This window comes from Phyllobates terribilis, unplaced genomic scaffold (assembly GCF_046119375.1).
Source record: "Phyllobates terribilis strain yellow unplaced genomic scaffold, ASM4611937v1 Scaffold_3__8_contigs__length_932513732, whole genome shotgun sequence".
Classification (NCBI taxonomy): domain Eukaryota; kingdom Metazoa; phylum Chordata; class Amphibia; order Anura; family Dendrobatidae; genus Phyllobates; species Phyllobates terribilis.
In genome coordinates this window covers 17,016,123-17,037,601 of record NW_027362763.1, presented here as the reverse complement: position 1 = coordinate 17,037,601, position 21,479 = coordinate 17,016,123, and the positions used below count along the sequence as shown (strand labels likewise).

Here is a 21,479-nt window from a genome sequence, read left to right as displayed (position 1 = left end):
ATATTTTCTGCATCTGGAATGGGGACTTGGACAGCTTACTTGCATTCTCAAACAGCATCAATGCAGTTAGACCCGAACTTAATTTCACTAACACCCACCACATCAGTGAGATCACTTTCCTGGACACAAGGGTCATCAAAAACAACCAAGGACAGCTCCTGACAGATCTATATAGAAAACCCACTGACCGTAACAACCTCCTCTTATTTGACAGCTGCCATCCCAGCTCTATACGCAATAGCCTTCCCAGATCACAGTTCAAAAGAGTCACAAGAATCGTATCCGATCCTACCACGAGAGACACCAGACTCTGTGAGATGTCCGACAAATTCAAAGCTAGGAACTACCCGTCCGAACTTCTAGACTCAGAACTTAAGAAGGCAACCTCAGAAGCTACCCAGACTACAACCACTGCACTTAAACCACTCAGACTCCCATTCGTCCATGACCACCACCCCACTATGCCCAAAATTTACCATTCAATTAGGAAGCATTGGCCCCTCCTTGCTAAGGCATATCCCAAATTAGAAATCTTCAAAAACCCACCTATCATGTGCACAAGACGACCGCCCAATATCAAAGATAAAGTGGTCAGGGCTGACATAGGTACTTCCAAACCAACACATCCACGGACCCTTACCGGCCAAAAAAGAACAGGCACTTTTCCCTGTCTCGGTTGCATGAGTTGCTCCAATGTCATTAAAGGCAGTGAAGTCCTACACCCACGTACAGGCAAATCTTTTCCCATCAAAGAATTCTATACATGCGAATCTAATTTTGTGATTTATGTCATCAAGTGCCCCTGTGGATTGCTGTAGGTAGGCGAAACCACCCAAGCCATTAGAGACCGTATCTCAAGCCACAAATCCACAATCAGGTGTGGCAAAACATGGCTTCCCTTACCAGCCCACTTCAAGGAGGCAAAACACAATGTATCCCAACTTAGGTTCCAAGTTATAGAAAAAGTTGCCAGACCCCGGAGAGGGGGAAACCATATACAACTAATGAAACAGAGAGAAACATACTGGATCTACACCCTTGACACTCTAAACCCCCGGGGCCTTAACCGTGATATCGACTGGCACACCTAAATCCAATTTGATATTCCTAAAAATTTCTTCCCTAGATCCAATCCTAAAGCTTCTCGTTCCATGGCTCCACCTCCTCCATACACGGTACGACCACTATAATAACGACCTCTGACTTCTCTTCCCTTAAAGGTTGGACTCCTACTTCATCTACATTATGGTTGCGCTTTTCTGTCTTGAGTTTTTTTCAATGTTCAGTTTTTCAATGTTCAGTTCATCTGATGAGCAATATGCACTATCTAGTTTGATCTCCTTGCTATCGACCAGACGTGGGTGATCAATTGTGTGTCAAACAGTTTTCAGTTCTTCTGATTAACTATTTTGTACCAATGACTATTGTATACCATTATTCACAAGGTTTTATTCACCTACTTATGCCTTATACCAGTTTTGGGTTTTCAACTAGGCAGTTTCCCATGATCTAAGAGATGTTACCACCTATGTCCAGTTCTTCTGATTAGCGGCATCCACCTATTACTATTTCACACTTTATGGTTTCCCTTTGTATTCTTAAAGCGTTTTATCCACCGACCTATGCTATTTATCAGATGTGGGTGATCAGCAATAGCAATGTTATGCTTCTCTATCTAACAGATGTTATCACCTATGATCCTTTATTCCTAGGTTTCACGTTTCTTCCTCCCTCTTTTACTTACATCCCAGGGGACTACAAAGGCAGTGACACTCCTGCAGCATGATTTCGACTTACAGAGTTACACCAGTCCCGCCCCTTGCTGCCATGGTTATCATACACTCAGTCTCCTTACGTGGCTGCCAGCTCCCACCCCTGGTTCCCATAGTGACTGCTAAACACAGTGCTAACAGGTCACTGTGTCTCCCATAGCACCTTTTACTTCCTGTGATGTCAGCATTAGTCACATGACCGGCCAGCACACTATATAGCAGGGCTGGCTCACTGCCTGCTCACACTTGTGCCCTGACAGGCTTGCCTACAGCATCCTCCACCGGAACCTCCAATGACAGTGAGTAACCCTTCACCCAGACCAGTACCTTGTTCCCTGCCACTCCTTACTTTTTGTTGACCCCCTTCCCTTATAGGGTTCAGAACATTTAAGAGATCACGTTTAAATCCACACGGATCCCTGTACAGGCTTCTCTGGAGCACCGCACCTGCCGAGACCTTAATCTATGGGGGTAATGTTGACTTATTTATTAATCCTGTTGACACTACATTTTATGACCTTTACCTCCTTATACTTTCTAGCTGGCCATTATCGCCTCCTACACTATCTCGCAAAATATATCCCATACACGTTGCACACAGGACCGAGCCAACTGCAGCATGGCACCAGACCATATTTTTCTGTCCGCCACTTATAAATTTCCCAGCAGACGCGGTCCTTGGCTCCAGGACACCCTGAACCCAGCACTTTTCTAACTGACGGGCATACTCCATCCGTGTCTAGACCCAGACACCTCCTACCAGATTGGTAAGCTCTTCCCCACCCCCCCCCCCGTTGTTTTGCCATCCACCATCAACATGTCAATGATAACCCATTCATGTTTTATAGGTTTCCTTATCTAAGAATTGCCCCTCACTTCTTCTTGACTGGTAATTCTTCTCCCTTTTTTTCCCGGATGCGTCTATCCACTTGGTAAGTCGCACTTTTTCTTCAAAAAAATTCTTACTCTTGACCCTGATCATTGTCATGTGGTTATTATGACCTGCTCTCAAAATGCAGCATGTATGTTGATATACGATGTTTTCCACTACAAGCGTTTTATTATGGTTGAACTTTGTCTGTACCCTGTGAACAGCATTCTAACACGGACATGTTTTCATTCATTGTTTTGTACATATGTATGTGTATATATATGTTTTCTATTTCTTTGTACGTATTGTATATTTTTGTACATATTTTCTTACAGCGACATTGTGATCAAGGCCACAGTGTTGGCCGAAACGTCCACTAGTCGCCTCAAGCATCACCCTTTAAATAAAGTTTCACCTTAAGCATACCATACCTCTCTACGTGTGCAGTGATTTTTACGTTTTTTTACTGACGGAACCACTGTCTCCCTTCACTAGCACCGTGCCTTTCCACTTTGTTGAGTGCTAGCCTTCATCGTTTCCACCAGTCCAAATTTGAGATCTTTGGTTCCAACCGCCGTGTCTTTGTGCGACGCAGAAAAGGTGAACGGATGGACTCTACATGCCTAGTTCCCACCGTGAAGCATGCAGGAGGAGGTGTGATGGTGTGGGGTTCCTTTGCTGGTGACACTGTTGGGGATTTATTCAAAATTGAAGGCATACTGAACCAGCATGGCTACCACAGCATCTTGCAGCGGCATGCTATTCCATCCGGTTTGCATTTAGTTGGATCATCATTTTATTTTTCAACAGGACAATGATCCCAAACACACCTCCAGGCTGTGTAAGGGCTATTTGACCAAGAAGGAGAGTGATGGGGTGCTACGCCAGATGACATGGCTTCCACAGTCACCAGACCTGACCCCAATCGAGATGGTTTGGGGTGAGCTGGACCGCAGAGTAAAGGCAAAAGGGCCAACAAGTGCTAAGCATCTCTGGGAACTCCTTCAAGATTGTTGGAAGACCATTTCCGGTGACTACCTCTTGAAGCTCATCAAGAGAATGCCAAGAGTGTGCAAAGCAGTCATCAAAGAAAAAGGTGGCTACTTTGAAGAACCTAGAATATAAGACATATTTTCAGTTGTTTATCTCTATCTATACACATACACAAACATACTGTATATAGGAGTGTGAGTTTAACTGTACCAGTACCAGCTTTGTCTGAATCAGTCTTTGATCCTGAAACCTCTCCGGCAGTACCCGAATTTGAAGCCTCGCCGGCGGTACCTTAACCAGGACCCATGCTCGAGATCCTTATTATCTATACCAGCACCAGTGTTGGTCCCGTCTGAACTTGCTCCAATATCTGGTGGTCCAAACTTTTGGTCTGTACTGTACATATTGCAGACAATGGATCCCAGACGCTTCACGTCTGACGCAGCCCCTATATGATGCATTAAAAGAAGACACTCTGGCTGATGTAAACCCGGTAGCCAGGGCCTCCCCCAGCTGTCTACGAGCGGTTCAAGCCACACAGCAACCTAAACATCTGTCTACACAGAGACACCTGCGGCTGCAGTGTTCGTTGATTTTGCCAGAAAATGTGAAATTACACCGGAGCACCACCATCAACCCAGCCACCCTGCTGCCTGCACCTGAAGGAGAGGGGAAAGAGGCTCCACCGCATGATTGTCTGGAACAAATTACTGCGGAGTCAACTCCACTTGTACCCATGGATGATCCAGAACTTACGTTATATACGGATGGATCCAGATATGTTGACACCTCTGGCAGGTTTCATACTGAATACTGGATATGCCGTCACAACTGAAGATACATTGGTAGAGGCTGCAACCTTACCACCGCCAAGAAGCTGGTCTCTGAAGTTGTTTGCCGGTATGGAGTCCCAGAAGTTATCGAAAGTGATCAAGGACCAGCCTTTTCCTCATGCGTATATCAAGAAATATTTACCATGATCGGATCAACAGTGACGTTACATACTCCTTACCATCCACAGTCAAGTGGCAAGGTGGAGAGATTGAATGGCACACTGAAAGGGCAATTAACCAAAATGATGCAGGAGACTACGGCCCAGTGGCCTGAGCTCCTTCCCATTGCACTGTATCACATACGCACCACCCCCATAGGGAAACACAAACTGTGAGATACTATTTGGGTCACAACCAGCCATAGCTAGATTTACCCCACAACAATTATCAGAAGAAACAGATTATGTTGTGCAGTATGTAATTCAGCTTGCCAAAGCCTTAACTAACACCCATGCGTTAGTATCATCTTCTATTCCAGATCCAGCTGATGCAGAAGGTTGTCATACCCTCAAGCCTGGAGATTATGTGTATGTGAAGAGGCATGTTCGGAAACACGGACTAGAACCACTGTATGACGGACCATACCAAGTGCTCCTGACAACCCCAACAGCAGTAAAAAAAAAAATTTTCTGAATATAAGCTGTAATGCACACGCACGGGCTGAGCGGCATGTGCGTGTATATGTAGTGATTCCACTGGACCGTGCCGGAGAGTGAATGCCTGGAGTGGCGTAATTAAGTATTTACCCGATCCGACCAGGGTCGCACGATGGCATACGACGCCAGTGCACCAAGGAGGAACCGAGCAGAGGGACCAGGTGCTACTCCAGGACAGACCCCAGACACGGCTGTTGACCCACCCACACCGGGGAACACAGGAAAAGACAGGCTAGGCTGGCACACAGACTGGTGGGTATAGGCAGGCACGACTGGTATGCAGGCAGGCGGGTACAGGCAAGCACGGCTAGAGTGCAGACAGGGAGGCACTAGCAGGTAGGAACACAGGCGGGATAGGACCCAGTACACACTGGGACTCAGGAACAGAACCACAGATGTGGCGGACAAACACAGCAAGGTGAGGCCGCCCAGAGTGGTGAGCGAGAGCAGGGCAAGACGAGACCGCCTAGAGTGGTGAGCGAGAGAAGAGCAGGACGAGGCCGCCTGGAGCTGTGAGCGAGAGTAGAGCAGGACGAGGCCGCCTGGAGCGGTGAGCGAGAGTAGAGCAGGACGAGGCCGCCTGGAGCGGTGAGCGAGAGTAGAGCAGGACGAGACTGCCGGAGCGGTGAGCAAGAGTAGAGCAGGACGAGACTGCCGGAGCGGCGAGCAAAGGGTCAGAGCAGAGCGAGATTGCCGGAGCGGCGAGCAAAGGGTCAGAGCAGAGCGAGACTGCCGGAGCGGCGAGCAAAGGGTCAGAGCAGAGCGAGACTGCCGGAGCGGCGAGCAAAGGGTCAGAGCAGAGCGAGACTGCCGGAGCAGCGAGCAAAGGGTCAGAGCAGAGCGAGACTGCCAGAGCAGCGAGCAAAGGGTCAGAGCAGAGCGAGACTGCCGGAGCAGCGAGCAAAGGGTCAGAGCAGAGCGAGACTGCCGGAGCAGCGAGCAAAGGGTCAGAGCAGAGCGAGACTGCCGGAGCAGCGAGCAAAGGGTCAGAGCCGAGCGAGACTGCCGGAGCAGCGAGCAAAGGGTCAGAGCCGAGCGAGACTGCCGGAGCAGCGAGCAAAGGGTCAGAGCAGAGCGAGACTGTCGGAGCAGCGAGCAAAGGGTCAGAGCCGAGCGAGACTGCCGGAGCGCAGCGAGCAAAGGGTCAGAGCAGAGCGAGACTGCCGGAGCAGCGAGCAAAGGGTCAGAGCCGAGCGAGACTGCCGGAGCAGCGAGCAAAGGGTCAGAGCAGAGCGAGACTGCGGGAGCAGCGAGCAAAGGGTCAGAGCAGAGCGAGACTGCGGGAGCAGCGAGCGAGGCAGGGCAGGGGGGACAGGGATCTGTTCACACGGAACAGACAGGAAGGGAAAGGCAGAACCAGATAACCACAGGGTACTTGCAGTGAAGTAGTGAGCGGACCACAAACGGAAGTGCAGTGACAACAAACAGGAGTTAGGTACGAGTTCAGACTCTGCAGAAAAAGGAAAGGTACGGACATAGAGAAAAACAGGAAACAGGCTAGAAGAGTATTCAGACAAGAACAGACACAGTAGCAAGATACAGGAGCGGGTCTAGGCATGCAGCCCCCAGAAGGCAGAAGGAACAGGCTAGGAGCGTGTTCAGACAGGACAGACGAGATACAGGAGCGGGTCTAGGTATGCAGCCCCTATAAGGCGGAAGGAACAGGCTAGGAGCGTGTTCAGACAGGACAGACGAGATACAGGAGCGGGTCTAGGTATGCAGCCCCTAGAAGGCGGAAGGAACAGGCTAGGAGCGAGTTCAGACAGGCCTGGAAATACAGCCTCCAGGAAAGGCAGGCAAGCAAACACAGAAAGGGACCTGGCACATTCAGAGTGAAAGAGCACACTGAATGAAACACAATGCTCAGGCAGGGTTTCTTGGGAGGAGCTGGGTTAAATACCAGGTGACAGAAAGCAATAGGCTGAGGACGCATCAGGGGTGTGTCTGCAGCAGGTACAAGAAACAGGAAGTGATCGGGCGCCGCCCTTAAGCAGCAGAAACAGAGGCAAGCAGACAGCATGGAGGGAAGCCAGGCTAGCAGACTGGACTGGAGATCAAGTGCGCGCTCTTGCACAGTGGGAGATGGACCACTATGCAAGGACGCTGCCAGGTATGTTACATAAGCCTAGTGATCCAACATGTGGCAATCCGGATGTTGGATATTGTAGCCCTGGGACAAATGTCTTCATGGTGTATGCTATCAAATAACACAGTTTTTATCGATTTGGTACATAAATCAGTATTAAAGCACTCTGTTTTATGGGATCTACCATCAGCCACATATTAGGTCTGTGGGAATAATGCGTACAAATGGCTCCCAGTCGGAGTAGGGGGGACTTGTACGTTGGCCCGGCTAACTCCCGCCACTTATCTTATTCCCCATAGTAAAGTAGATATGATAGCCATCCCTCTTCATACCATCTATAAATGTGCCAATGACAACACCCCACACCCATCAGGAAGACCTCATTTAGTTCAAATGAGTATACCCGATAAGATAGTTAGTACTGTCTTCCTCTACCCTATAGTAACACAAATGTGGGACAAATTAGAGGAAGTCACTGATTACTTAGATGACCAGATTTGGAGTGTATTGGAAGTAATTAATACTACTGTTGCGGTGCAGAATCATCTTATTATAGTGGCTAATCAAAATACTTTACTGCTGGACTATTTGACAGCAGCTCAAGGAGGGATGTGTCAGGTTATAGGCCCAGCCTGTTGTCACTATATTGACCCCGACTCTACCATACGGTTAAAGACTAAAATGGAAGACATTAGGAAACTCAGGGAAGAATATAACAAACATAATGAATTTACCAAAGACAGTTGGTGGTCTGATACGTTTTCCTTTTTAAATCCTGCTAATTGGTTTAAAGGGATTGGTGGATGGATTGCTGGAATATTACAAGGAGTGTTGCATATTGCTGCTTGCATCTTGTTAATATATGTCTTACTAAAACTAGTCTTTTATTGTATCCCATTTTGCATGAGGAAAACCTGCCAGTCATCAGAGAGCAAGGAGGACGCTGTCAACCAACATCCAGTGCTACTATACACGGACCTCCCAGATGTAACCAGCATTGAGGACCTGGACGACAAGGGAATGATGACCTTTACCCGCATGCCCCGACCAACCTCACATCTGAATATCAGAGCTTTATGATTATATCAACGGACAAGGGGGGATGGACATGCCGCGAAGGCCTCAATTGGTAACAAGGGCACTAATTGGGTGAAGACCAATGTCCCTCAGGCTCAAAACATGAGAAACCCTGGGAAAGCACCTCTATTGTTGATAATAACATAATTTTTAGGGGGGAATGTAAAGGACATATTAATATTCATGCTATCCAAGTGTGAAGGACATATTGATACTCATGCTAGAGCAACTCCATTTTGTCTGCTTGCTTTAAAATCATGTTATTATCACTCCTTGCATAACATACATTCTTTCTTTCTCTTCCCATGCAACTTTCCCACACTGACCTTTTCTCACAAGAACATCCTGCTCCCGTTATCTGACTAGTCTGAGCCGGGATGTACGACCTTGTACATAATCGTGCTTCGAACTAAAGATGATAATATGATCAGATATGTGTTTCCGTAATAATTAAACTAACATTGCCTCAAGCCTGTAGTACTGTAGTATGGCTGTAAGTGATTGGACATTAATAAACTCAAAACAATATAAAATGCTAAGCAAAATAAACCTGGGCTTCATGTCAGCCGCCATTACAAGGCTGACGTGAACCCCAACCCCATTACCTCACTCACCACCACTACAGGGCAGTGGGAAGAGTGGAGGCTAAGCGCCACATTTGGCGCATCTTATGGATGCGCCATTTCTGGGACTGCTAAGGGGTGATATTAATAGCCGCGGAGGGGGCTAGTATCCATGGCCCCTTCCATGGCTATTAATATCAGCCCGTAGCTGTCTAGTTCAGCCTTTGCTGGTTAGATTTTATAGGGGTACACCAAGTAAATTTTTTCTGGGGCCCCACTGTAATCTAGCCAGTAAAGGCTAAACAAACAGCTGTGGGCTGATATTAATAGCCAGGGAACATTGTTGGCTAATGGCCCCTTCCCTGGCTAATATCAGCCCCTCAGCAGTCGGCTTTCCCTCTGCTGGTTATGAAAAGGACGCGGGAGCCTTTTTTTTTTTTTTTTAATTTTAGGCTCTGTGCCCATAAATCATAAAGCAGCGCTTTGGACGCAATTTTTTTCGGCGTCCAAAACGTTGCATTCTATTGAACGCAGGGAAATCCACATGTGTTCACTGAAACATGCGGATTTAAAGCATTCAATACTTTCTAGTGGTGAAATTTCTGTTGCGGAGACTAGCGACTTCGCAAGAGAATTTGACATGCTTCGGTCCTGAAAGACGCGCCGCATGTCAGTGTCCACGGGTGATTCGCAGCCTCTCATGCACACATAGTGGACATGGGATTTCTAGAGATGTTACAGGTTTGATGCTGTACAAACACGCAGCATCATACCCGCAGTGGCTCCTGATCGTGGCCACGTACTCAAACTCACCCGCAGCATGTCAATTTCTGTAGCAGACATGCCAGTCTCTGCTGCAGATTTTGACCGATTGAAGTGTCATTATATGCGGTGGATTCACATGTACCGACAACAAAAGTGCAGCATTAGAACACTGCAATTTGGATGCAACAAAAATAAGTGGTTTCCAAAGCGCTGCTGAGTGCTGATCGGGGGAACGTAGTGGCTAACAAACCAGTTGTGAGATGTTAATTATGGCCAGGGACCATGTTTGCCTAATGGCACCTTCCCAGGCTAAAATTATCAGCTCACAGCAGCCGCATAAATTACATGAAGAGAAATGCTAATGAAGATTGGGCAAATGAGACTAGCAGACACCCAGCTCTTTTGTTTGGTGATGACAAAGTGTCAGATCTTATCATAACAAAACTTAAAGTAAAGTAAAGAGTTAAATAAACACACAGACACAGTGTAAACACTTTATTTGAAATACAGCAGACACATTTTTTAATCATTTAAATGAATCAATATACTCACCTCAGTTCTTATGGTAATCCAAGTGTTTAAGCAAATGTCCCACCAAATAACTTTATTTAGCTCCAAAAAGCTTTCATTGATGTACAAAAACGCATATAAAAACGCATAAAAAATGCATGTAAAATCCGCATGTGTTTTTTCTGCCAGGGAGAGTCAAAAACGCTCAGGAAATTTCTGCTTTAAATCCGCATCGTGCGCACATAGCCTCCCAGAGTCTGGAGGAAGAGTGGAAGCTGCTTGAGATCTAGTGTGAAGTTTCCACAATAAGTGATGGTTTGGGGAGCCATGTCATCTGCTGGTGTAGCTCCACTGTGTTTTATCAAGACCAAAGTCAGCACTGCCGTCTACCAGGAAATTTTAGAGCACTTCATGCTTCCCTCTGCCGACAAGCTTTTTGGAGATGGAAATGTCATTCTCCAGCAGGACTTGGCCCCTGTCCACATGGCCAAAAGTACCAATACCTGGTTTACACACAACAGTATCACTTTGCTTGATTGGCAGCAAACTCGCCTGACCTTAACCCCATAGAGAATCTATTATAGAGAATCTATGGGGTATTGTCAAGAGGAAGATGAGAGACACCAGAGCCAACAATGCAGACGAGCTGAAGGCTGCTATCAAAGCCAACTGGGCTTCCATAACACCTCAGCAGGGCCACAGGCTGATCGCCTCCATGCCACATTGCCGCATTGATCCAGTAATTGATGCAAAAGGAGCCCCGACCAAGTATTGAGTGCATTTACTGAACAGACATTTCAGTAGGCCAACATTTCGGATTTTAAAATCATTTTTCAAGCTGGTGTTATAACGTATTCTAATTTACTGAGATAATGACTTTTGTGTTTTCATTGGCTGTAAGCCATAATCATCAACACTAGAGGAATAAACACGTGAAATAGATCCCTCTGTGTGTAATGACTCTATATAATATAGGAGTTTTACTTTTTGTATTGAAGAACTGAAATAAATTAACTTTTTGATGATATTCTAATTTAGTGAGATGCACCTGTATATGCATGCGTGTGTGTATATAATACACACCCCTACAATATGTAGGGATTTTTACTCACTGAGCCGAGTTGGAGGTAGGCACAGGTTCACACAGTGATGCAGTCCGCGGGTTCAAACAAACTGGTGGTTTATTTAGTGTCCATACACCAGTGAGGAAACAAAAGTAACAGCCTTTTCCTGGCACAAAAAGGAATAACAGAATAAAGCTCAAAATAACAAGTCCATGCAGCACGGCCTCAGCCGTTTACACACAGCGCTGTCCTCTGCCTCCGGCAGAGTCTGAGCAGCACATGCTAGGTCTGCTCACCTTGCCCAACACACAGAGACACAGACAGGCGCAGCTGTCTTAAATCAGCCTTCCAAGACCAGGACTTTAAGTGAGCAGCTGTTCCCCCACAGCTCTTTCAGCTGCTCGTAAAGCCCGGCCCTGTAATTCGGGCCCATTAAATTCCTCTCAGCACTATGTGTGCTGGAGCCTGCTTCTCCGGGTCCTACATCACCGAAGTTTGGCCCTTCAGGGACACATACTCCCGTCCACGACCTGTAAAGCAGCCACCTCACAATATATATTTTATATAATTGTGTGAAACAACTGAAAATATGTCTTATATTCTAGATTCTTCAAAGTAGCCACCTTTTGCTTTGATGACTGCTTTGCACACTCTTGGCATTCACTTGATGAGCTTCAAGAGGTAGTCACCGGAAATGGTCTTCCAACAATCTTGAAGGAGTTCCCAGAGATGCTTAGCACTTGTTGGCCCTTTTGCCTTCACTCTGCGGTCCAGCTCACCCCAAACCATCTCAATTGGGTTCAGGTCTGGTGACTGTGCAGGCCAGGTCATCTGGCGTAGCACCACATCACTCTCCTTCTTGGTCAAATAGCCATTACACAGCCTGGAGGTGTGTTTGGGGTCATTGTCCTGTTGAAAAATAAATGATGGTCCAACTAAACGCAAACAGGATGGAATAGCATGCCGCTGCAAGATGCTGTGGTAGCCATGCTGGTTCAGTATGCCTACAATTTTGAATAAATCCCCAACAGTTTCACCAGCAAAGCCCCCCCACACCATCACACCTCCTCCTCCATGCTTCACGGTGGGAACCAGGCATGTAGAGTCCATCCGTTCACCTTTTTTGCGTTGCACAAAGACTCGGTGGTTGGAACCAAAGATCTCAAATTTGGACTCATCAGACCAAAGCACAGATTTCCACTGGTCTAATGTCCATTCCTTGTGTTCTTTAGCCCAAATGACTCGCCCCCTGGGCCGTGGGGCACTCGGATCCGGGCAGTAGGGGAACGATGGGAGTAGTAGTGGCAACCCGGTTCCGTGGCTCAGGGTGGTCAGGCCAGTGGTAGTCCGTTATGTGCTGATGATTATGTCCGACTACGCCACCTGTGGATTTGCGGTCATTAGGAACCGCCGCTGCAAGGCAGACCGCTGGGGCTGATGATGTATGCAGCTGGGTAGGTGTGACTCCCCACGGGAAGAGTGCGGCCCCAGGGCAGTGTAGTGGATGGTGGGAGTGATGGTAGTGAGAGTCCCAGTGCTGATAGTGCTGGAGGAACAAGGAGCACACAGACAACAGGTTGCAGTCCAGGGTCTTTACTAGAACAGGTAAATTGACCCACAAACAGTCCCGGCTAGGAGGGGACCTGGATGTCTGAGAGCAACGGGCAAATTGGCCCTGGTCAGGGTGAGGGTGTAGGCCTACCGTGCTTTCTGCGCTCCTTCTGGCTATCTCCTCCTTATAGGGTAACAGACCACGTTTCCGAGCTCTCCGTGTATTCTCGCCTGTATGACCTGTGACGTGGGTTCCTTTCTGCTCCCAGCCTTGTACGGCTTTGCTGGTCCCTTCTGTTGTGGGGGGGCCTCCAGGCTTCTTAGGCCAAGGAATATACAGTCCCCTGCGGACTGGTTATCTGCTGTAGGATGTGGAATCCTCCCAGCCTCAGACACCAAAGTCTGGTAAATTAAGTCCGTGATCTGCCAAGACAGGCTCTCTTCGCCTCTTGTCTCTGGCTTGTGGTTCTCCTCCTGCCACACTTCCTCTTAGGTGCAATACAACTGTCCCTCTCTGCCCTGGGACCTGAATCCTGAGACAGGTCGTCCAGCTCTCCCTAGCCCCCAGCACCAGCTTTTATAGGGGCAGCCTGCTCCCCCTACTGGCCTGAGACAGGAGGTACAGCATGCTAATGTTCCCCTGACCAGAGAACCTCCCCCTTGCTCTCAGACACAGCTTTATTACATTTTGTGGCATCCAGGCCAGGGTGACACATTCCCCCCTAGCAAAATTTAGTACTCCGGGACTAAACAGTAAATAAAGAATAACATGCATAACCATAAAACATTATCAGGAAAGTGACGCACAAATTGAGTTCTTAAGGTCACAGTGTGGGCTGTGACCGGGTGTCCATATCACCAGCACAACGGGGAGCCTTAACCAGGTGGGGGTCTGTCCTACCCCAAGTCCTTTACAGTCTTAGTTCATTCCTGGGCTAGGCTCCGAACGCAGTCCATACAAGGTCCCGGTTATAAAAAGTCCATAACCTGTGAGTCCTTACGGTAACTGCAAGAAACTGAAACACAGAATTACCAAACAAGCATGTAACTAGGCAAACATTTCAACAGTTGGTAACAGTGTTATTTACAATCTTAGCGCGCTCTATATTTTCCAGCGAGCGGGTATCTGCCCCTTTGTGCTCCTGGTCGACCTCCTTAACCCACTGTCTGGTGGTGGACCAACCTGGCTTTCCCCACTAGCATTAGGGGTGCAGCTACTAGCTGGGTGTACAGGTAGGGCAGGCAGCTGTCTGCGGGTCCTTTGGCTTACCGCAGGCATGCCAGGCTCACTGTCAGCAGAGGGTTGACTCTCCTGGGCTGCTGGTACAGGCTCTTCTGCCTCTGGAACCGCTTGCTCCTCTTCACCTTCCGGCTCTGGTGTTAGTTGTTGCTGTGCCGGTTGCAGGAAATGCAGGACGGGTACCACTATGGCATCATTTATTCGAGTCCAGGACTGAGGGAACTCTCTGAGAAAGATGCTGATCATTTCTTCCTTGTCCTCTGCGGGTTCAAGGTCACTCTGATCCTCTTCTGCACTACGGAGTTGCTCGGGGCATCTTTTGAGGTGGTCTCTGGAGACGGTGCTAGTGGTTTCTCCTCCGTCCTTGGTGATTACGCACACCTTTGGGTTGTCGTGGTCAGACTACAGTACGGTGTAGGGTTCCCTTTCCCACTGGTCGTCCAACTTATGTAGCCTTCTTTTTCGCCTTAGGACTTGCTCACCAGGTTCTAGGGGACCAGCAGGGGCGTGTTGATTGAAGAGTTTTTCTTGCCTCTCTCTCACCTGGGCCAGGCTCTTCTCCACACTCTCCTGTACCTTCTTGTACTGCAGTTGCCTTTCCGTATCCCAGTCCGCATCCGGGGAGGTGTCCTCAGGTATTAGGACTCCCATCTCCAGGTCTATGGGCAGCTTACCTGGTCTGGCTCGCATCAGGTAAGCCGGGGTGCAGTTTGTAGCATTCACCGGGATATGATTGTATAAGTCTATCAGGTCCGGCAGTTTTTCTGGCCACAGGCTGCGTTCCTCCAGGGGCAACGTCTTCAGGAGATCAATAACTATATTGTTCATCTTCTCACACATCCCGTTGGTTTGTGGGTGGTAAGGCGTTGTCCGAATCTTCTTACAGCCATAGAGGTTGCAGAATTCTTGGAAGATTTCAGCCTCGAACGCTGGACCCTGGTCTGTCAGGACCTGTTCCGGATACCCGTGTGGACGACAGAAGTATTGCTGGAAGGCTCTGGCCACTGTTTGGGCTGTCAAGACTTTTACCGGGACAACCACGAGAAAACGGGAATAGTGGTCCACGATCGTCAGGGCGTAGATGTACCCTGACCGGCTTGGAGCCAACTTGACGTGGTCTAGAGCTACCAGCTCAAGAGGCTGCGTGGTGACGATGGGCCTCAAGGGTGTCTTCTGGCTGGTGCGGTCCTTCCTCCTTAGGTGACAAGGGCCACAGTCTCTGCACCACTTTTCTACAGCTCCTCTCATGCCGACCCAAAAGAACCGTCCTCTTAGCAGGAACTCCAGTTTCTTCCAACCGAAGTGCCCCACTCTGTCATGGTAAGCCCCCAGGACCATAGCTGCATCCCGCCTTGGGACCACGACTTGCCAGGTCAGCTCGTGCGTCCGGTGGTTGACAATCCTACTGCACAACTTGCCTTCGTAGAGGAACAGCTTGCTCTTCTCTTTCCATAGCTGCTTGGCTTCCTCTGGGGCGTCCGGATCCATGCGGGCGTCTTCCTGGGTCAGCAGATCTTTCACCAGGCGGACGGCAGGGTCACTATCTTGGGTCTCGGCCCAGCTGTGGTGAGGTAGGGGATTGATCATCACGGTTGTTAGATCCTCCTCCTTCACGCGGTGGGAGTATTGAGCGGCTCCATACCGGTGAAACGCGGGGAGTTCTACCTCCTCCAGCTCTTCTGGGTCTTCGTCACCTTCAGGTAAGTGAGGCATCCTTGATAGGGCATCAGCGTTGGCATTGGTTTTGCCGGCCCGGTACTTGATCACGAAGTCATAGTTGGAGAGACGGGCCATCCACTGCTGTTCTAGGGAACCCAGTCTTGCATTGTCCAGGTGTGTCAACGGGTTGTTGTCCGTGTACACGGTGAACTTTGCGGAGGCCAGGTAATGCTTGAAGCGTTCCGTCACGGCCCACACCACTGCCAAGAATTCTAGCTTGAAGGAGCTGTAATTCTCCGGGTTCCTCTCGGTGGGCCTCAGCTTCCGACTGGCGTACGCGATCACCTGTTCTCTGCCCTGTTGGTTTTGGGACAGTACGGCTCCCAGTCCCACATTACTGGCGTCTGTGTGGAGAATGAAAGGCTGGCCGTAATCAGGGTAGGCCAGGATCTCATCCCCCGTGAGGGCCATCTTTAGCTGGCGGAAGGACTCCTCTTCCGGTTTATCCCACTTGAAGGGTGGCTTTTGACTTCGGGACTTAGACTTTCCGAACAGGAGGTCCTGCATAGGAGCTGCCATCTTAGTGAACCCGGGGATGAACCTTCGGTAGTAGCCTACCAACCCGAGAAACTGTCTCACCTCTTTGATGTTCGAGGGGCTTGGCCAGCTCTTGATTGCCGTGACCTTGTCAGGGTCGGGGGCCACTCCTTCCGCGCTTACCACATGCCCTAGGTACTGGACCTTTGGTTTCAACAGGTGACACTTCGATGGTTTCACCTTCAGGACGTAGACTGCCAGGGCTTCGAACACCTCGGCCAGGTGCTTTAGATGGTCCTCGTAGGTTTTCGAATAGACGATCACGTCGTCCAGGTAAAGGAGGACTGTCTCGAAGTTTCGGTGCCCTAGACAGCATTCCATCAGCCTCTGGAAGGTCCCTGGTGCGTTGCAGAGCCCGAAAGGCATACAGTTGAATTCGCTCAGTCCCATCGGGGTGGTGAAGGCGGTCTTCTCCTTGTCAGCCTCTGCCACAGGAACCTGCCAGTACCCGCTAGTAAGGTCCAAAGTCAAAGTAGAAAAGAAGTTAGCTGATTTTAGTGCGGCTAAAGACTCCTCTATTCTAGGCAGCGGATATGCGTCTTTGTGGGTGATACGGTTGATTTGTCTATAGTCGACGCACATTCTCATGGTGCCGTCTTTCTTTTTCACCAGAACCAAGGGGGCTGCCCAGGGGCTACAGCTGTCTCTAATGACCCCAGCTTCTTTCATTTCTCTTAGCATGCCCTTGGCGTTCTGATAATGTGCAGGGGGTACAGGTCTGTGTCTTTCTTTTATCGGTGGGTGGCTCCCTGTGGGGATGTGGTGTTCTATCCCCTTTACTCTGCCGAAGTCTAGCGGGTGCTTACTAAAGACTCTCTCGTACTCCTGTACCACCCGGTAGACTCCTTGTTTTTGGTGCAGGGGAGTGGAGTCAGCACCCACATGGAGTTTCTGGCACCAGTCCTCCTTTTGTTTCTGGGAGCCATTACCCTCCGCCTGTGGAGATGGAGGCAAGGGTTCCACGGCCCTGATAGCTTTGTGTTCGACAACAAACAGTTTGGCGAGTGTAGCGTACCTGGGTAAGTGTACTTCCCTCTCCCCAATGTTGAGAATGCGGACGGGCACCCTCCCATGACGGACATCAACCACCCCCCGGGCTGTCAAAATGGTGGGCCTGCTGTCTGAGTACACGGGTTCTACCATGGCTTGGTAGTCTCTACCTCTCAACCCGATTGCAGTCCGACACCAGGTCATCATTTCACTTTTGGGAGGCATGGAAATGGGGAATGGGTCACTCAGTCTTACGCTACCGATCTCACCACCAGACAGTTCTACCTGCTGCCGTCTCATCAGGGCTTTTATCTCCTTGTTGAGGACTCTCTGTTGGCTGGAACTAGCATTCACCACCACCTGTTGTAGAATTACAATTACCTCTGAAAGACAATTTTCAATCACGTTAGTACCCACAGTTATTTTAGGGTGACTTTCACGATGGTCAATGTCCACAATAATCACTCCCTGTGCCGGCAGTTCAACTTTACCAATTTTAATGGTCATCTCCTTGAACCCCATCTGCGGCACGGGCAAGCCATTACTGGCGATGATGCTCAAGTTACTGTCTGGATACCGTGTGATATCAGCATCAGTCCAATACTGCTTAAAAAGTACATAAGGGATAGTGGTTACTTGCGACCCATGTATCCAGCAAGGCGCTCATGGGGATACCGTCCAGCACCACGGGTAAAACCGGGCGCCCCCCAACGTACTTATCACGCCAATTATAAGGGCCTGGTGACCTTATACCTGGGGGTTGGCCCTCTGCCCCAGGTTGGACCCGTTTAAATTACAGTACCTGGAAATGTGTCCGGGCTGGTTGCATCGACGGCAAATGGGCTGTCCATCCTCTGCGGAGCGGTCTGTGGGCCTCCCTCGGAACGACGGGATCCTCCTCTGTCGACGCCACGGGACATCCTCCAGACTTGAAGCCAGTTCAATGGGTCTTGACGGGTCTACTTGCAACGCCTGGACGGTCCTGGTCATCGCCGCGACGCTCCTGGTCAGCTCCTGGACTTGGTGGTGCAGGTCTTTCAACGGGGCTTGGTTCAGGGCCTGTGCATCAGCCCCCACGGGGTCCATAGAGGAGGGCGCCGCCTCCTGGTGGTAGGTGAGAGCAGGGCGCCGGGGGTTTATAGTGCCACTGGTTGCAGATTCACGGAGCACCCTTATGGCCCTGTCCTTAAATTGGGCAAAGGTCAGGTCGGGGTTCTGAAAGAACATGAGGCGCAGTTGGGCCCTGTGGGCGCTAGACAGCAGACCTTCTATTAATTGTTCTGTTAGCAGCTTATCCGTTTCCTGCACACTGCCAGGGTCAGTTTGTTGAATAGCCCTCAAGGCTTCCTGCAGATTTAGGGCATAGTCTCTGATGCTGTCCTGTGCCCGCTGCTTACATCCATAGAACCTCATTTTAATTTCAGCGGCGGTACGTGTGTCAAAGGTACCCCGCAGCCGGGCCAGAATACCCTTCACAGTCCTTTTCTCCTCAGTGGGCCATGATTTTACCTCCCTTTGGGCTGCGCCAGTTAACTGCCCTGTCAATATGCTGACCTTCTGTTCCTCTGTCAGGGGGTAAACCTGGAACAAACTGTACAGCCTTTCCTTAAAGTCAGTAAGGGCATGGGGCTCCCCTGAGTACTTGGGCAGCCAGGCCGCTCGAGGGATATAGGGCAGGGAAAAGGGCATCACCGCTGCAGCAGCTGCGTTGGTGGTAGTGGGCGCCTCTGTATCCGAAATCTTCCTCCCCCCTAGTTAAGCGTGGCCTACCTTCCGACGATCCTCTTCTGTAGGCCGCGGCTCCGCTGCTGCTGCTCTGGACGAGGACCTTGCGTCGCGTCCTGATGACGTCAGCGTCGCTCTCTCTTCCTTCCAGGACCTTGCGCAGCGTCGGTGCGTGGGGCGGAGCTTCAGGTCTCGCGCACTTTCGGCGTCCACGCCCCTCTTTTTCCCACGCAGCGTCCTGAAGATGGCGTCTGACGGCGGGAAAACGACTTCGGATGGCGGGAAAACAGCTGAAGATGGCGGGAACCGACTGAAGATGGCGGTAAACGGCTCCGGATGGCGGGAACCTTCACTACGGTAGGTATGACAGTCTTTTGAAGGCACGCAGTACCCGGTGGTTGCGGGCACGAAATCCTGCCGACTACGCCAAAGCAGACTCGCCCCCTGGGCCGTGGGGCACTCGGATCCGGGCAGTAGGGGAACGATGGGAGTAGTAGTGGCAACCCGGTTCCGTGGCTCAGGGTGGTCAGGCCAGTGGTAGTCCGTTATGTGCTGATGATTATGTCCGACTACGCCACCCGTGGATTTGCGGTCATTAGGAACCGCCGCTGCAAGGCAGACCGCTGGGGCTGATGATGTATGCAGCTGGGATGGTGTGACTCCCCACGGGAAGAATGCGGCCCCAGGGCAGTGTAGTGGATGGTGGGAGTGATGGTAGTGAGAGTCCCAGTGCTGATAGTGCTGGATGCTAAAACTGACCTGCCATTATTATTCTCCAGGTCATTACGAGTTTGTAGACACCAAACATGTTTAGGTTCTTTTTTATTTAAGCGGTGAAAAAAAAATCCAAAGTTTGCTAAAAAACAACAACAAAAAAAAAAACGCCATTTTCCGAGACCCGTAGCGTCTCTACTTTTCGGGATCTGGGGCCGGGTGAGGGCTTATTTTTTGCACGTCGGGCTGACGTTTTTATTGATACTATTTTGGGGTAGATACAATGTTTTTATCGCCCGTTATTGCATTTTATTGCAATGTTGCGTCAACCAAAAAAAAGTAATTCTGGCGTTTGGAATTTTTTTCTCGTTACGCCGTTTACCGATCAGATGAATTCTTTTTTTATATTCATAGATCGGGTGATTCTGAACGCGGCGATACCAAATATGTGTATGTGGGGTTTATTTTTTTATTATTTTATTCTGAATGGGGCAAAAGGGGGTGATTTAAACTTTTATATTTTTTTAATATTTTTAAAAACATTTTGTTTTACACTTTTTGCATGCTTCTATAGTCTCCATAGGAGACTAGAAGCAGCAACTGTCAGATCGCCTCTGCTACATAGAGGTGATGAACAGATCACCTCTATGTAGCAGAAATTCTCCTTTCCTATGAGCGCCGACCACTAGGTGGCGCTCATAGCAATCGTTACATGTCAACCACCCAGGGTTGTTATGCCCACCCATCAGTGACCCGCGATCACGTGACGGGGTCACCGATGGGCGGAGTAAGTGACGCGCTTCCGGCACGGCGCTGTTAAATGCCGCTGTCAGAGATTGACAGCGGCATTTAACAGGTTAACAGCCGCGGGTGGATCGCGATTTCACCCGCGGCTGTTGCGGGCACATGTCAGCAGTAATAATCAGCTGACATGTGCCCGGTTCAGTGCGGGCTCAGCGCCGGAGCCCTCACTGAACCGGGGGTGATGGCCTGGGGCGTACTAATACGTCCCAGGCCAGAAAGGGGTTAAGAATCAGGCTCCACTTCTTCTGCAGAGAGTTATTGTAGGCTTGAAGAAGGAAGGGTTAGGGGGGTACTGTAACACTAATCCCGGTGACCCAGCATGGTCCCTCTTCCTCCTCCATGCAGGGACGCCGACATTCCACCTGGGCCGCGCAATTACCTTCGAGACTCCCGCTTCCTGTGCACGATGCACAGGCTTCCCGGCAGCGCGCGCTACATTGTTCTCAAAAGGGGCACCTTGTTAGTAAGGCATCTCGTATAAAATGCACTCTCCCCAGTTGGGAGGTGTCTGAGCAACTCCTGTAGTGTCCCTGTCCTAATGTCATTTCTTCTCGACCTACAACCTGCAACAGTGACCCCATTCCCTCACATCTCCTGCAGTCTCTCTCACCGGTGGTCACCACTCACCTGACTAAAATATTTAACCTCTCTCTTTCTTCAGGTATCTTTCAATCCTCATTTAAACATGCCATCATAACCCCTTTACTTAAAAATTCATCCCTGGACCAGAACTGCACTGCTAACTACAGACCGGTCTCTAACCTTCCTTTCATTTCTAAACTCCTGGAACGCTTGGTCCACTCCCGTCTAATCCGCTATCTCTCAGATAACTCTCTCCTCGAGCCTCTTAAATCTGGTTTCCGCTCTTTACACTCCACTGAAACTGTCCGCACTAAAGTCTCTAATGATCTACTAACAGCTAGATCCAAAGGTCATTGCTCCCTGCTGATTCTCCTGGATGGAGCATTTGACACTGTGGATCACCAGCTCCTCCTCACTATGCTCTGCT

The 21,479-nt window shown here is 49.6% G+C and overlaps 1 protein-coding gene and 1 long non-coding RNA gene across 3 annotated transcripts in view; one reads left to right on the top strand and one right to left on the bottom strand.

Annotated features, from left to right (window-relative positions):
* LOC141258694 (uncharacterized) overlaps positions 1-21,479 on the bottom strand; it is a 202,892-nt gene that overhangs the window by 111,705 nt on the left and 69,708 nt on the right. The gene's annotated exons all lie outside the window — the stretch shown is intronic.
* LOC141257892 (uncharacterized) lies at positions 2,014-2,490 on the top strand. The gene is made up of 3 exons (XR_012318115.1): positions 2,014-2,071; positions 2,148-2,243; positions 2,314-2,490. It is a non-coding gene; the product is annotated as an uncharacterized lncRNA (long non-coding RNA).